Genomic DNA, 14918 nt, shown 5'->3' on the forward strand with positions numbered 1-14918 from the left:
TTTAATGGAATAGAAGCTCAAATTCATCAGTATGTTATGGAAGCTAAAAGAAGGTAATTCGTTTATGAAAACATTACAAGATTCATAGATTCCAAGAAGATGTAGGTGATTGTACCACACAATTCTACACTGATCATCATTATTTGGAGTATTGTGTTCAACTCTTGGATACTCATTAAAGATTTTGATAAGCTGAAGAGTATCTAGAGGAGGGTAATAAGAATTGGCAAAGAGTATGAGTCTATGTCATATATGGTTGAAAAATTGGGGATATTTATCCTGGAGAAAAGTAGACTTAGTGGAAATATGATAGCTCCCTTCTAATATTTGATGTGGAGGAGAGGTTAGATGTCTTCCCTTTCAGCCCTAGACAGAAAGAAGACAAAGCAGCAGTAGGTCAAAGTTACAATGAGATAAATCAAGACCAGATGTCAAGGAAAAAAAACCACTCTAATAATAAGTTATCCAAAAGTGGAATGATCTGTGTCTAAATTTTCACCCTAATTGTTGATTTTAGAGCAGTGACTGGATTACCTTTTACCATTTTATAAAAGAGAGGATTCCTTTTCTGTAAGGATTAGATTTAGGTGACCACTTGACGTCCACCTCTTCCTATTTTTGATTCTGTATTTCCGTGTTTTGCTGTGCATTTAAGTTTAGGTCTATGTTTGCAGAAGGGAAGAAGTCTACTGAGAGAGGGTCTAACATTGAGGTTTTGAAATATATAACAAAGTGTGAAAGAGACTCTTCCCAGAAACAAATGTATCAACAAAAGTTCCTATACTCTCCATTCTTTTATCATCTCTTCAAATGTACACCCATAGGTCCTCAAACTCCCCACAAACCTTTACATATACCTGGGTTTTAAGATATGGAGCATGACTAATAGCATCAGTTCCTTTCCTCCAATACCCCAGGTTTCACTACAATGAGTCTATCTTCTAATTATTGTTGCCACAGAAGCCATGAAATCATGGAATTTGAATCTAGAGTGGTCATTAGAAAGGATATAGTCACACTTCTCATTTTACAAATAAATATACTGAAGCCAGTGATAGCAAAACCATGTTGAAACATATGTATAGGGGTATATATCCTCCTGTCACCTGAACTGAGATTGCTAAGTCCCCTTTCCAGTTATTCCTACAACAGAAAAGTGGTAAGGGGAAAGAATCTTTCCATCAAGTGGCAATACCTCCTTATGTTTTCCCTCTCATCTTTGTTATTTCCTCACTTGCTTTTAAATTTTGTATACTTTTTTCTTAGCATGAGATGTTATTTATCTTTTATATAAGAAATTATTAAGATTTTATGTCTCCAATTAATAAAATTTTCTTATTTTTCTCCAAAGAGCTCAAGGCACTTTGTATCCATTATCTCATTTGCCTTTAAAATGTTTTTGCTGGGTTTTACTGTTTTGATGTTTGCTGCTGGGGGTTGTTTAAGAAGGGCCTTTCTTTGATTTCTTTTATATAACCTCAGATAGGTATGTTTAGTGATCTCTTCTTAGAAAATCTTCCCTTCACAAATTCTCATTGACAGTCCTGCAGTTTTGAATGGGAAAACAACTGAGAAGCCGCTCAAAGATGATCTAATCCAAGGCATTTATTTTATAGTGGAGCAAACTGAGATCCAGAGAAAGAAAGTGACTTGTAGGAGGTCACTCCATTAGTTAATGCCATAGCCATAACTAGCTCAGAGGTTTGCTACTTATCACACTGCCAGGAAACAAAACATTTATAGCTAGTTCCTGATTTGTATAAATAATAAATGACAGGAATTGGTTATGAGTATTCAAATTTGCATTATTTAATGTTATAATTATGCAAAATAAAGTCATTGGTCCCTGTCAGTTCGAGGCATTCGAGACAAATTAAAAAGAAAATTAACCTCTTCATGGAATTAATTATTGTACTAATTGGCAACTAGCTGTATTGTTTGTCAATTCCAAATGCAATATGTCTCCGTCCAAAATGCTCGGTCTCCTTGCAAGATTTCTCACGAGTGTTCAGGGTTTTGTGGACTATTCTATGATTGGTTTTGGTTAAGCAAATAGAAATTTGATACAAAGTCCCTTGTCACTCTGCAAGAATGATATCATCAATTAATCACAAGTGAAAAAATGTTTTAATGATTTGTACAAAAATTCCAGATACTAATCTAAAGGTCTGCTACCTCCAAATGAACTATGACCCTTGGATGACTAATGTTCAAATATGTGTTTATGAAGTGTTGAGCATCTGAACAGGAACTAGATTAGTTATCACTATTGTTTTTGCTCAGAATTAGATTTTGCTTAGGCAATTATCATTTGCACAAGTTACAGCAGCTGTACTTATCATGAAACTTCCAGGGAGATATATTAATGGTCTCACATTTTCTTAATAGAGCTATTAATATGTATCACCATTGAATCACAAACATTATCAGTATTAAAAAATAGATTAAACAGATGTGTAGAAGCACTTTGGGAATAAAATATAATGAATACAAACCCCCCTCATTTCTGCTGTCACATTGGATGAAATTTGCCTTGTAGGAAAGTCTGTAGCTAAGAAAAAAAATACAATTTCAAAATACCTTACCATCATATTGCATGATGAAGAACATATCCTTTTCAACAAATTAGAGAGCAAATGTTGCTATCTAGAATTGAGGTGTAAGAGTTGTAAGTAACCTTTGCAGTAATCTAGTTGAACCTATTTCTGAAGAAGAATCCTTTCAATATTATACCAAAATGATTGTCATTCAACCTTTCTCTGAAGACCTCCAGTGAAGAATATTTTTTTATCTCAATTCCATACATTATCACTAACTTTCTTACATGCAGAAAATTATCTTACTTTTCATCTCTTCTCCATCAATACTAAAAGAGATTCAATCTCTCCAAAGGGTTTTTCCTCCACTAACCCTTCTCATTCACCTGCTAATTCTTTTCCTTTGTGATTACTTTCCAGGTGTATTGTGTGAGTATATAATATGTAAATGCTTATTTTCTGCTGTTTTCCCATTTGAAAGTGTGCTCTTCCAGGTATCTAGATGGTACTATGTATACTGTGTTGGACTTGGAGTAAGGAAAATTACTTCAAATCCATCTTCAGATACATACTTTCACTGGACAAGTCTTTAAACATTTTTAAATCTCATTATCCTAATTTATGAATTGGGAAGAACAATAACTCACCTCACAAGGTTAATGTTAAGATTGAATGATTTTGCATTTGTAAATTATTTGGAGGACCTTAAGGCTCTATATAAAATGTAGTTTTTTCAGGGAATTTTTTTTTTAGTTGTTTTTGTTTTTGTTTTTCCTTTGTCACCAGTGTTTATCACTATACCTGGGACATAGTAAGCATTTAATAAATGCTTGTTGATTGACTAAATGACTAAAATAGCCTAATACAAGTTTGGATAGCTCTACTTTTTTCATCTAGATATGATTTTATTATTTTAGTACATAAACCAAAATTTATGCAACTAGAGCAGAGGCTGTGGATGATTCATATTTCCAATTGGGTGGAAGCACTCTCTTGGTCTTGTAGTAACAAGCCAGCCTGTGAATTTGGCTCTCTTTGAGAATCAGAAGGAATTTAGAATCCTTATCCTTTCTGTTTCTCTCAAGATGCTTTAGAACAGCAAGCAACAGCTTTCTTGATCAAGTGATAAAGCTTTTCAGGAAGATCAGGGGCAAGTCCTTTGGACTTGGAATTCTCAAAATGTTGTTGCCAGTTACAAGGCGCACTTGTGCCACACCATGAGAATCCCTCAGGATCACGTCGATCTGGGAGGCCCTTCTTGGCCAGCTTGTAGATCTGTTCCTTCACGTCATCCGACGTGAGCTTCAGCCACGTGGGCACGCTGCAACAGTATGGCAAAGCCGACTGGGACAGGCCCTTCCCGGGAGCATGCGTGTGACCCATGATGACAATAATCAGGAGGCAAAATAGAGAGGACCGAAGGAAGGAAGCAAGGCAGGAAATCAGTCAATTTGACGGAAGTGATAGCTCTACTTTTTTTTTTAATTGAATAGAATTTTATTTTCCAAAATATATGTAAAAACAAATTTTAACATAAATTTTTTAAAAATTTGTGTTCCAATTTCTCTTCCTCCTCCATTCCCACCCCACCCACTAGAACTCAATCATTTCAAAATAAGTTATAAATGAGTAGTTAGATAGCTCTACTTTTAAAGAAAGTTTTGTGTTGTTCTGTTTTATCTTGTCCACCCCACCCCACCCCGAAATCAAGCTTAAATTTACTCCTTTGCAACTTTAATCTATTGCTACTGCTCCCTTCTTCATCCAATTTGGGCCCAAACAGGGGGGGGAAATAGGATAATCATTGTTGAGCCTTTCAGGAATTTGAAGATACTGGTGATGTTTCATGGACGTTTTGGAGGATTCCTTTGGAGGTTTCTCATTAATATTAAACATTGCCATTTTTTTCAACTATTTCATGAATTCCCAGATTTATTTGTCTCCCCCCACCTCTATAGTCAAGTGTCTGAGGCTAGATTTAAACTGAGGTCCTCCTTACTCCAGGGCCAGTGCTCTATCCACTGCATCACTTAACTGCCCCTCAAATTAATTATAATATATTTCCCCAGCCGTTTATTGGGTGCAATTTTCTTACATTATTTTACAAAAGGAGTAAATTTAACTTTTCTTCTTTCTGCATTTTTGTGAGGTTTTTATGGCCTGATTTATGGTCAATGTTTTTGTTTTTTTGTTTTGTTTTGTTTTGTTTTGTTTTTTTGTGAAGGTGCCATGTACAGCTGAGAAAACTCCATCTATAAAAAAAAATAGTCCTTTCTATTGCCATTCAATTTTCTCCAGAAGTGTATCATATCTAATTTTTCTTAAATTCAATTCATCCCCTTAACTTCTTTCTTATTTATTTTATGGTTAGATTTATGTAGTTCTGGGAGTGGTAAATGGAGGTTCCCCACCAACATAATTTTATTATTTCCTCCTGTAACTCATTTAACTTATCCTTTAAGAATACTGATGCTATACCATTTAATATCTATATCTTCTGTATTGAAAGTACTCTTTTTTATTCCTCCAATTTTTTGAAACTCCTCCCAGCACAATTTACCCACTATAGTTCCATCTATGTAGACTCCTTCTGAGAGTCCTAAAATAATACATTTCTTAAGAGGTATAGTTATCATCTTCCTTGAAATGTAAATAGGTTATCTTCATATGTTCCTCTTGCCTATCTTTTTTGAATGTCAAATCATATATTTATCTCTGGCCTTTTCATTAGAAATTCTTCTATTTCATTAAATGTTCATTTCTACCTTGAAGTATTATAGTTTTTTTGATGTGTAAATTGTATTTTTATTGCAATGCTAGCTCCTTGTCATTCTGAAATACTATATTCCAAGTCCTATAATGCTTTAAGAAGGCAGCTAAAACTTATATGAACCTGACTGTGGCTTCATGGTACTTATATAATTATATTATGGCTCTTTGCAGTATTTTCTCTTTGACATGGAAGATCTAAAATTTTACTATATTATTCCTGGCTGTATTCATTTGAGAATCTCTTATAAGAGATAATTGGGTAAATATTAAAATTATATTTTTTCCTCTGTTTCTTATATATTGGGACAGTTTTCTTTCATAATTTTTTGATGTATGATGTCTAGGTTTATGGCTTTTAGGTAGTCCAATAAGTCTTAAATTACCTCTCCTTAATCTATTTTCCAGGTCAGTTTTTTTTTTTAACTTATTTACTTACTTACTTACTTAATTAATTAATGCCATTTAGATATTTGCTATTTTCTCACTTTAAAAAATATTACTTTATTTTATTGTTTCTTGATCTTTAATGTTGTCATTAACTCCTACTTGACCAGTTCTAATTTTTCAGAAATCATTTTCATCAGTGAAATTTTCTACTTCTCCCCCCCATTCTTCTTTTTAAGGAATTATTTTCTTTAATGAGGTTTTATACCTCATTTACCATTTGACCAATTTGATTTTTTAAGGTAATATCTTCTTTACTATGTTTTGCATTTCTTTTACCAAGCTGTTAATTTTCTTTTGATAATCTTCTTGCATTTTTTTTATTTTTGTCTCCCAATATTATTTGATTTTTTAAATCATTTTTATTCTTATTTCATTTAGGCTCTTCCAGAAATTTATGTTGGGCTTGTGTTTAATCTGCATTTTTCTTTGATGCTTTACTTATAGATTTTTCATGTTTTTTGTTTGTTTTGGTTTGGTTGGTTGGTTGTTTTTTTGTTTTGTTTTGTTTCCTCTGAGTTGGTGTCTTGAACTTCCCTGTCACCATTGCAGGCTTTTATGATCAGATTCTTTTTTGTTGTTTGCTTATTTTTTCAGCCTGTTTCTTTTTTTATTCTTTTTTCTTTTCTTTTTTTACTTTGGATTTTATGTAAGTGTTGGACCTTCCTCACCTGGAGACAGTTGTATTGGTCACTATGGTGAGCTACAGACTTTTTTTCATTCTGGGTATCTAAGTTTTTTGGTGCTTTCAAGGTGATGGGATCCAGGAAAAGGTATGGTCATTGTGCTCATGGTCTAGTCTCGGGACTTTACCCAGCTAGAGATCTGGCTCAATTGTAACCACAATTGCTAATGGTCCTCGCCAATCCAGAACTGGGACCTATAACAAAAGAATCTGTTCTCACTCAACCCTGGAACTCTGAAGAATTGCCCAACAAGGTCATGTACCCTGTGTCAGCATCAGCCCACCCCAGTTTATTTCTGACAAGTTATCCAACATTGTTACCATCTTTGGGTGGTGAGAGCTGACGGCGTCGTTGTTGCTGTTTGCGCTCCCACTGCTCCTCCAAGGCTTATTGCCGGAGTTTCTGCCACATTGGACTCCCAGCCAGTTCCTACTTTAGTGTCACATATCTACTTCTGACTTCCTAATTTAGTTGCATTGAGCTGGAAGAATGTCTCACATCAAGTTTCTGTTGCCTATGACACTCTAGAAAATTATTTCATTTATTATTTTAAAATCATTTGAAGAGAAGATTTCAAGCTGAATTATCTTTCTACTCTGCTGTGTTGGCTCTTTCCACATAGTGACATTTTGTTTATAAGACATTTTTGTTAAATATTTCTGAATTATATTTAAATTTTAAACAGACTTTATTTTTGAACTTATTTCCAAAGTATATCCTTTCCCTCTCTACTCTCTTTCATAAGATAAGCATTTTTATGAAGTCATGTAAAACATATTTCCAAATTAGCCATGTTGCATAAAAAGTGTTTTTTTCTTCTTCTAAGTATCCTTCAAACTACATTCAAAGTTCATCATTGGAAGTGGACAACATTTTTCAAAATGGATCCTTTGGAATTGCCTTGGATCATTGTCTTGATAAGAATAAGTCTCTCACACTTGATTATCCTTACAATGTTACTTACAATAGTGTTCTATTCTGCTCGCCTAACTTTTATCAGTTGATTTGTCTTCTCAGGTTTTTCTGATACTATTCTGCTTTGTCATTTCTTATAGTATCATATGCCACAACTTGCTTGCTTATTCCCCAATCAATGGATACCCCCTAGATTTCTATTTATTTGTCACCACAAAAATATTTTTTGTACAAATAAGTCCTTTTCCTTTTCCTTTGATCTCTTTGGGATATAGAGGTAGTAGTTGTATTGTTGAATCAAAGGGTATGCACAATTTTATATGCCTTTGAACATAGTTCTAAATTGTTCTTCAGAATGATTGAAGTTGGGGCAGCTAGGTGGTGCAGTGTATAAAGCACCGGCCCTGGATTTAGGAGCACCTGAGTTCAAATTCGGCCTCAGACACTTGACAATATCTGTGTGACCCTGGGCAAGTCACTTAACCCTCATTGCCCCACTTAAAACAAACAAACAAAAAGAAAACAAAAAAAACAGAATTCTTGGAGTAGTTCTCAAATCGACAATAGTGAACTTGGGTCACATTTTACACCCCCCCCCATCCTCTCCAGCAGTTGTCATTGTTCCTTTACTGTCATGTTAGGCCATCTGATAGGTCTAAGGTGATACCTCAGAGTTGTTTTAATTTGCATTACTCTATCGGTAGTGATTTAGGGCATTTTAATATGACTATGGATAACTTTGATTTCTTCTTCTGAAAACAGTCTATTTGTAGACTTGAATCAACAGGGAAATGGATATTATTTTTATAAATTTGGCTTAGTTCCATATATATATATTTGAAAAATGAATACTTTATAAGAGAAACTTGCTAAAAAACCTTCCTCCACTTTCCTGTTTTGGTTTTGTTTGTGCAAAAGCTTTTTAATTTAATGTAATAAAAATTATCCATTTTACTTCCCATAATCCTCTCTATCTTTTTTTTTGGTCATATAGTCTGCCATTTGACATGTGCATTTTCCCTATGCCCCAATTTAGCTATAACCCTTTATGTCTAAACCATTTATTCTATTCATTTTACCCTTATATTTTTGTTTGGTGTGAGATATTAGTCAATGCTGCCTAGTTTCTTCAAAACCACTTTCCAGTTTTTCCTGCTACATAGTGACTTTTTTTTTTTTGGCGAGGCAATGAAGGTTAAGTGACTTGTCCAGGGTCACACAGCTAGTAAGTGTCAAGTGTCTGAGGCTGGATTAGAACTCAGGTCCTCTTGAATCCAGGACCAGTGCTTTATCCACTTTGCCACCTAGCTGCCCCCTACACAGTGACTTTTTAAATACTTTTTAAATCTCTGCTTTAGTTACTGCTACTGAGATCTGATTCTGTTACTCTCAGATTGTAGCTATGAGTGAGAGAGAGACAGAGAGAGATTGAGAAAGAGATGTAAGTAGGCAGGTAGATAGGTAGGTAAGTAGATGAATTACTAAGTGAAAGGTAAGGCTGAATTAGTTTCTTTTGGTACTTAGTCTTTTCCAAATAATGGTAGAATCAGATCAATTGTCATTTATTTCTTGATGCAAAATTAAATTGTTTTTTTTTTAATTGATAGATATTCCCTGAGTGCTTATTGTATATTGTGACTTATTCTGGTTACTCTAAGATTAAAAAAAAAAAAAGTTGTCATCACTGCCTTCAGGGATCTTACAGGCTAGTACATTATTTTTTTCTCTTCAAAAATTAAAACTGGAATTTATGAAAAGTTAAATATCAACTAAAAAGAAAAGATGAATGACAAATGCCAAGATGTAAGAAATGTATCAAGGTCATTCAGGATTAATTATGGAATATGAGATTCTCATGCCTGCCTACCTACATTCTTGAATTTTGTCAACAGTCCTTTGTGTGTGTGTGAGTGTGTGTGTGTGTGTGTGTGTGTGTATGTGTGCCAATGTACAATGCACATTTGTACATTGCTGGATACTATGGGCAATAAAACATAAATGAGACAGTCCCTGCCAACAAGAAACTTACCATCTAGTGCTTAAAATAAATTGTTTCTCTGGTAGAGAGAGAAAGATTACTGAGTATGTTTGAATTACCTGAGAAGGTTTCTCAGAAAAGGAAAATTCTGAGATCAACTTTGATGGATGTCATTTGTAATAACATCAGAAAAGGTCTGTGGTTGATGAGTGTCCCTTGAGTTAATGCTAAAAGCAGGCTGAATGAAAACTCATTATATTTCACATCATCCCTGTGTAGTTACAAGGGGATGCACGTTTGACTAGCTCCTGGTTTACTATTGGCTGACCTGATTTTGACCCTTGCTTCTTGTTTCTACCCACTGTAAGATCATGTTACATTTGGCCTGAACACTTTCATACACCCAAAGACATTGTATAGTGTTTCCCTGGAGTCAATAGAGAGTGCAAGAAGAATTAAATATGAACTTGACTGAGGGGATTACTTGAATATAGTCAGTGACCAAAAGGCCACAGTCAAATCAGAGAGGAAATTGAATAATGGAATGAAGGAAACCAATGATGCAAGAGCTAGATGGAAAACCTAGATATTTTGAAGACTGACTCCCTCATTCTACTGAGGAGGAAACTGAGCTTTTGGTTAAGAGGAAAAAAAAAGTTTCCTGTCCAAACTCACGCTACTTTTTGCTTTCTTTATGAAAGATTAATTAATTATAAACATATATTATCAGATTACCACAGTGGAAAGCACATTGAAACTGGAATCAGAGGGTTTTGTTTGAATAGGAGGACATGGGTTTAAATCTTGGCTCTGTTTCTGAGATATTTATCTCTCTATTATACCTGTTTGGACACAGTTGTTTCTATATTGCTTCCCCCATTAGACTGTGAGTGCCTTGAAGGCACAGAATGCCTTTGGTCTCTCTTTGTATCCCCAGACTTAGTGCACTGCCTTCCACATAGTAGGTAATTAATAAATATTGACTGACTGACTGATGTACTGCTCATGTGATCTTGGGCAAGAAAATACTAGGTCTCAGTTTTCCATCTATGAAAGGAAGGAATTAGATGAAGAGGACTTTATGGATCTTTTCAGACTTTCTTCTGTTAATATTTGATACTGGACTTAAGTGAGTTATTATAAGTCTCATGGGGAGTTACTGGCAGAGTTTAGCCTTCAGTTCAGGTCTCCCTGAAGCCATATCCAGTATACTTTACACTAAACTACTCTGACATTGTATCAGGAAATGATACTGTCTCATGCTTTATATGACACTCATACAGCTGTCTCCTTTAGAAATTGCTCACAACTACAAAGAACTCTAAGGTTTGTAAGTCATTTATATAAACATTATCTTACTTGATCCTGTGAGACAAGGAGTATTTTTTATTATTTTATAGATGAGTAAACTGAGACTCAGAAAGTCAAATATCTTTGCCCAGTGTTACATAGCTAATAAGCATTGAGGTAAAAATCAAAATCATATCTTTCTGATTCCAAATTCATTGCTTTATCCACTATGCAAATCTGCCTCTCTCAGATAGTGTTCCCTGAGATCCAACCAACTTCCACATATCCCTTATTAACTAAATCTAAGCAAGATAAGTACATTTATTTCTTACATTCAAGGAAGCAATTGATAGAAAAGTACAGAATATATGTCTTTGTTATATCAAATTATATAAATTGGGGGGGGGAAGAGGCGTATTTAGCCTTTACTCCAAGTCAGCGCACTGAAGAATAATTAATTTAGGGGAAAGAAATTTAGGTTGAAGTACAGCAATTATAGTTTCTCCTGGCCCTAGTCAGGAAAGATAAGTTTGAGGTACATGACGGATGAAGGGCTCAGATCTTCCTTTTAAATAGAATGGGGAGGTCAGCCATATGATTTCCCACAGGGCATCCAGGGGAATTTAAATGTCTGTTTTAACAGTTCAGTGATCCAGTGTGCCTGCCATGAACAGTTTTGAAAAATTATATCAAAATCTGCTCAAAAGAAAAGCCTACTAGCATAGTAGTTTGGGGGGGGGGATTATGGAGGAGATGAAATAGTCTTGGCTATTTCAGGAAGTGATAGAAGAACTCAAGTGAGTATAAAGAAGATAGAATTTCAAGGGATAATTTTAAATTCTTTTGCATGGGAATCATAATGGAGTGGAAAGAACACTGGGCTGGAAGTCACTAGACATGTTTCAGCTTTAAAGCTGACTGTTGTTGATTGTTCTTTGATCTTAAAGAGGACCATGACATCAGGGTGATGTCATAACTTGCAATGAATTGCATTTAAGTGAGGGAGGGCTATGCAAAGTCACCAACCTAACTCTATCCTTCAGTGTCATCTAGATCCAGTGACCAGATACATATCAGGATCATTGGGAATGGCCATGGGTTTTTAAGGCAACTGGGGTTAAGTGAATTGCCCAGAGTCACACAGCTAATTAGTGCCTGAGATGAGATTTGAACTCAGGTTCTCCCAGCTTCAGGAACAGTACTCTATCCACTGCACTACCTAGCTGCCTCATAAAGATGACTAGTTGTTTGACAATTTACAAGTCATGTTCAGGGCTTGAGTTTATTTATTTGAAAAGTGGAAATATCCATACTACTATTTTTCTCTGGCCGGAGGGTTTGTTAGAAAAGGCTCTTTATAAAATCTTAAATATTAGAAAAAATGAGACATACTGTTGTTAATATTATGGGAAAGTAGCAGCTAATTAGTTACTATGCTAAGTGCTTTGCAAATATCTCATTTGATCCTCACAACAATCCTGGAGGGTAGGTGTTGTTATTTTTTCACCTTACAATTGAAGAAATTAAGGCAGATAGATGTAGAGTGATTGGCCCAGGGTACCAGAGCTAGATTGAGGCTGGATTTAAACTCAGGTCTTGCTGACTCTAAGCCCAGAATTCTATTCACTGCCCTACCTAGCTGCCTCAAATATTATTATGATTATGGTTATGATTATGATTAAAGGGTAGCATGGTATAATATATAGTTGTCATCCAATGAATTAGTAATCATTTGATAAGCACTTCCCAGGTGCCAGACTGTATGCTAAGTGATAGTGATACAAAGAAAAAAAAATCAGTCTCTACCCTTAAAAAATAAATATTTGGATAAGAGAGACAAAATGTAGATAACTAAGTACCTTGAGGATATATACAGAATTCATGAAGGTAGAGAGATGCTCTCAAAGTCAGTAACACCTCAGTTCAAGCATTACCTCTGAAACATACTTGCTCTGTGACTCCTAGGCAAATCTTAGTGCCCTAGGTACTTGTGCCCTTAGTGCCATGAGTTGCAGAGCCTCTACTTTGTAGGTCTCTACTTTGCTAGTTTAAGTTCCTCACTGGAAACAAAGGGTACCAATGAAATTTAAAAATCTGGTTAAAGACAAAAACAACAAACTTCACAAGTAGCTCATATATGTTAGTTCAGATTATGTTCAATTCCTTTGATGTGTTAGCCATCATCTTTACAATTTTAGGCTCTGATAATGTTACCCCAGAATTTATATTTAAGTATTATCATTAGCTAAATACTGAACAAAGAATGTGATTCATGGAAAAAGCTGGTGAAGCAGTTGTGATAAAATAAACTTAGGAGAAATAATGTTACTTAAAGTCTGCTTTATTTACCATCTGGTCTGATAAGTGATCTGTATATGGAATTAAATTAAAGTTACTCTACTTTCCTTCTCTTGTCAATATGATGTTCCATTTAAAAATTACAAAGGACATTTAAAATACAACAATTTTTTGATTGAAAACTCAAGGTCCCATTTGCCTCATATAGGGAAAAGTGAGACTAGTTTAATAATTTCTTGATTGGAAGAGAGACAGACAAAGACAGGGACAAATGCAAAAAGACTGAGAAAGAAAATTAGAGAGCATCACACAATGACAAAGACTGAGAGAGACTTAGTCTAAAACACAGAGACATAGATACAGAGAGACAGAGAGAGAACATCAAAATTATTTAGCAGTATTCTTCATGTCTTAAGACCATACAAATAGAGGGAACTTATAAATATCACCTGTGTTTTATTACAAAGATATGGAATTTTGGAGACTTTAACCTATCTTACAGAAAAAGGGTGGCAGATCAACCCTCTTCTCTACTAATATCAAGAGTATAATATGAAGGTAAGTGGATTGAGGTGTTATTTTTGGATCCAAAATCTGCAACTTAATGTCTTGCCTTGGCTAAGTCATAGTATCCTTATGGGTCTCAATTTCTTTTCTAACAGTTGAAGTGTTTATACTATGTGATCCCTAAGCTACTCACTTCACATCTCAACTGTACTGACAGCTGTCTTTTCTAGTAACAATGTGGCAACCCCACAGCTGAGATTTGTTAGGAAAGTCCATATTAAAAAAACAAAATAATAAGACTTTGCAAAAACCTTTGTGAGACCCTGTGTTCCAATTTCCGGTTCAAGGAATATGGTCACTGTAATTATCAGTCAGGAGGGACAATCTGTCAGGTCATATTGTTAGAGAGGATTCCTTGAAACTAATTTAGTAAATAGGACAGTTCTTCTGTTCTGCATGAAATAAGTCTACAAGTAGGGCATAAGGTTTAAAAAGTCATAAATATTTCAGTCCGGTATAATTAATTAATAGACTCTATTATGCAGAAGAACATGACCTTCTTAAAGCTATGACCTTCTCAACTCAGCAAATGTTTGGAATAAGAAAATCTCAAATTCAGAAGAAAATGTAATGGTGTCAGGAATGGGTGGATTTTGTTTATTTTTTGTCCTTCTGCTTCTAATTCAGGCTTGATTTGGGGTAACAATCTGTTCCCATGTTCAGTATAAGTGATAGGATTCTGGGCTGTGAACCAAAAGGAGACAGTCACAGACAGAGTGACCCCAAAGCAACATAAAAGCAAATTGACATCCAAAAGATTTCTCTCATATTATGGTAGATGGTAGATGGTATTTGGGACTATCAAAACAACCATTACTTATTTGCATATGAGTGTATTGATTTTTGTCCATATAACCTTATTTCATATTTTAGAAATATACACTTTGTTTACAGGGTGGGTGAGCATTCATGGGTGCATGATCAAATTAATTTACATGCTGTACTCCAGAACTCAAGGGAATAAACTGAGAATCAGCTCATGGTGGACTAATAGTTCCTAAACAGCTGAGTTGTGGTGCTCTAAGGTGGGGAAGTTTCCATGCCAGTTCCAAAGATTTTTCTTTACCTAGTCTTTTCAACCTTTTCCTCCCTTAGTCTTATTATTAGATATCCGGTGCTTGTTCTTAAACAGCATGATTATTTTTAAATAAAGGTAATTTGGATCCTAATAAAAAGTCTGTTTTTAAAGGAAACCAAGAATATGAAACCACCATTTGAGAATTACATAGTAAAAAATGTTACTTATAGACAAAATCTAAAATGGTATTGGAGAGGGAAAAGTGCATATATAGGTAGAAGACCTAGATTTGAAACTCATCTCAGCCAAGATTCATCACTTTGACTATAGCAAACTCTTTACCTCTTGAGGCATCAGTGTGTCCAACTGTGAAAATGGTGTGTCTAGCTCTAAATTATATGATTGCAATGTCT

At 34.8% G+C, this 14918-nt stretch overlaps 1 pseudogene; it reads right to left on the reverse strand.

Annotated features, from left to right (window-relative positions):
• Positions 1-3453: 3453 nt before the first annotated feature.
• On the reverse strand, positions 3454-3920 carry LOC122743311 (annotated as a pseudogene).
• Between the last annotated feature and the right edge of the window lie 10998 nt (positions 3921-14918).

The sequence above is a fragment of the Dromiciops gliroides genome, chromosome 2 (assembly GCF_019393635.1).
Source record: "Dromiciops gliroides isolate mDroGli1 chromosome 2, mDroGli1.pri, whole genome shotgun sequence".
NCBI lineage: Eukaryota > Metazoa > Chordata > Mammalia > Microbiotheria > Microbiotheriidae > Dromiciops > Dromiciops gliroides.